At 33.7% G+C, this 3,124-nt stretch overlaps 1 pseudogene; it reads right to left on the reverse strand.

The window, feature by feature from the left end:
• Positions 1-1,687: 1,687 nt before the first annotated feature.
• LOC150007486 (large ribosomal subunit protein uL30 pseudogene) lies at positions 1,688-2,383 on the reverse strand (annotated as a pseudogene).
• Positions 2,384-3,124: the final 741 nt, after the last annotated feature.

Here is a 3,124-nt window from a genome sequence, read left to right on the forward strand (position 1 = left end):
TCCCCCTCTTTTTAATCAAGCTCTTTACTATCTGTATTTTATTAATAATATAGTTGAGTCACTTGAATAAATCACAAGTATATATTTCTCTAATGTTTTTCCTCTGTCATCATTGTAATTAGTACTGAACAGTTTTTATTTTAACTTGAGTTTTAGCTCTGAACTTCAGGTCAAAGTGTATTTTCCCCCAAAGTATTTAAATATAATGCAAACTAAGCAATTTTAAACATAGTTAAAATAAATTTCTTAAAATTTTCTGCTTTAATTAACCTTACATAATCCTTTTTTTGAAAAATATTCCACAATATTCATTTATGATTCAAGAATTCAGTTATTACAGGGCTGAGTTTAGCCAAAATTATGAAATAATAGTTATTAAAGCCATAATATATTGAGTGCGATAAATGCCCCAACACTGTGCTAAAAGTTTTAATATTAAATTAATTTTAATTTTATTGCCCATCTATTCTTCTGATAACCACCCAATTTAATTTGTTCATTCAAAATATATTGTTTGAGTACTTTTTATATACAACACACTGATCTATATCTGAATACATATCACATAACAAAACAGAAAAAAGGATGATGTACCTTCACCTCCATCAAGACTCACTTGGACTCCCTTTCTCCACCCAAAGACTTCTAAACCTTTAAGCAAAGGCAGTTTTTGCTTCCTAAGTTCAACTCTATACATGCTCTGTCTCATCTATATAAGTCTCATTTCTCTCCGCTTTCCTTCCTTGTCTTGAAGCTTACCTGTATTTGACCAGGATCCCCTGCTCTGATAAAGCTCTTAACTGATCAACATGCTAATGAGGTGTTAAGGCAATGAGCCATCTTCCAAGTACCTTACGTTCATTTTAGCCATATGGACAGCTAAGGGAATTTTTACAAAGGTATGTACCCATGTAGCCATCCCCACAATCAAGACATAAAAGGAGTACCTCCCCCAACAGAGGTTCTCTTAGAAAATCTTCTTGCAAGACTTAAGCTAGGCAACAGTTGATTTTTCTCTGTCTTACATATTCAATTTATCTTTTCTGGAGTTTTATAAAAATAGGGTTATATAATATGTACTCCTTTTTGCTCAATGTTTTTGAGATTAATTCATATTATATCTATTAGTAGTGTGTTTCTTTATATTACTGAATAGTATACATTTCATTTTATAGATATATTTCAATGCATTTATCTTTTCACCTGTTGATGGACATTTGGGTTGATTCCAGTTTGGGGTTATCAAAATAAAGCTGCCATGTCATTCATTCCTATTCAATTTTCTGTTTAGATATATACTTTAATTTCTCTTGATAAACCTCTTAAGAATGGAATTGCTGGGCAAAATATAATTAGTGTATAATGTGTTACCACTGAATTTATATATATATATATATATATATGTTTATTTATAATGTATATTATATATATAGTATACATATATTTAAGAATATGCTAGATTGTTTTCCAAAGTACTTGTACATTTACATTCCCCGAAGCAGTGTATGAGAGTTCTGCCTTGCTCCATATTTATTTGATATGTCAATTGTTCTTAATATTAGTTATTTTAATGTCAAAGTAATACAGTATTCCCTCACTTATCGCAGTTATTACGTTCTAGACCCCCACCCCACCCCTCCCCCCGCAAAGTAGGTACCTTACATTTATTCTACACTCCTTTTTTTTTTTTTTTTCAATTTTAAAGCAGTTACTGTTTATTAACTGACCAGATTACAAAAATAACCATGGTAGACACCTTAGTTCATTCTTCTAATAAGTCTGTTGATCTGGTCTTCCCTGTTACTAGCATCTCCACCTTCTACAAAATGGGTGGTTTTTTTCTTCATTCCACCTCGTGGAGAAGATAATTTGAAGGGCCACAGGAAGTTGTTTGCTTCTTTGAAACGTTTTCCAACAGTATAGATCTCATGAATCAGATCCTCCATGCAGATGATCCCATATTTACCAAGAGATTGAGCAATCAATGCGTTATCTGTCAGAGCAATTTGCTTTTTGTTGATTTTGCCATAACCACGCTTGTAGATCAATTCATTTACTGACTTCAGGTTTGGGTACCCCCATGCAGTGTATGGTTCCACAATCCTCAGCATGTTAATCGAAGCCTTTCTGAGCTTAACGAAAGTGCCATTGAAGATCTGGCGAAGGCGAAGAAGCTGCAGCACCTTTCAAACCTTTGGGCTCACACCATTGATACCTCTGACTCTGATGACAAATGCCAGTTTGGGTTCCGCAGGTGCATAGAAGGTGCCAGCTTTTCTTGCCATCCTAGCCATTCGAATCTCAGTTCTGTACATCTGCCTGTACTCCTTGTGACAGTGCTTAGCTTTTTCATAGATAGCTTCTTCCTTGCCTTTCGAAGCATCTTTTGCACAAATTTCTTCCTCAGGCGCTTGATCTTCAGCTCTGCGAAATTCCTGCGCTTTGTCTTACGGGCCTCTGGGACAGCAGGGACCTTCTTCTTCTTCTCCTCGGCAGCCTCCACGGTTCTAACCGGAAAAAGCGATTCTACACTCTTAAACCTGCGCAACTTTAACAACAGACGTGTACAGTACCAGAAAATTCCACGATATAGCAAAAAATCCACGATACATAATTACATATAGGATTTTTAAAAATCCTGCGATACAGCGAGGCTGCGATAAGTGAACTGCAATATAGAGAGGGACTACTGTATCTCACTGTAGTTTTGGTTTTTATTTTTTGTAATTTAAGATATTAATTAAATCATATTGTGCTTATTGACCATAGCTATTTTCATGAAGTTTTAGTTCAAATATTTTGTTCATTTTTATTGGATTGCTTGATTTCTTAATATTAAGTATATATACGCATTCTGAATATAAGTTCCTTCTTAGATATATGCATGGTAAATATAGTCTCCTGGTGTGTATCTTGTCTTTTCATCTTTATAGTATAATTTAAAAGTAGAAGATAGTAATGTTGATGAAATATCTCTTACACATTTTTTAAAAAATAGCTTGTGTATTTTATCTAACAATTTTTCCTTGACTAAAATTTGCAAGTACATTCTCCTCTGTTTTGGTAGAGGTTATAATGTTTTAGCTTTTGACTAAAGTCTGAGATCCATTTAAATTTATCTATT

The sequence above is a fragment of the Furipterus horrens genome, unplaced genomic scaffold (assembly GCF_987537825.1).
Source record: "Furipterus horrens unplaced genomic scaffold, mFurHor1.1.pri manual_scaffold_6, whole genome shotgun sequence".
NCBI lineage: Eukaryota > Metazoa > Chordata > Mammalia > Chiroptera > Furipteridae > Furipterus > Furipterus horrens.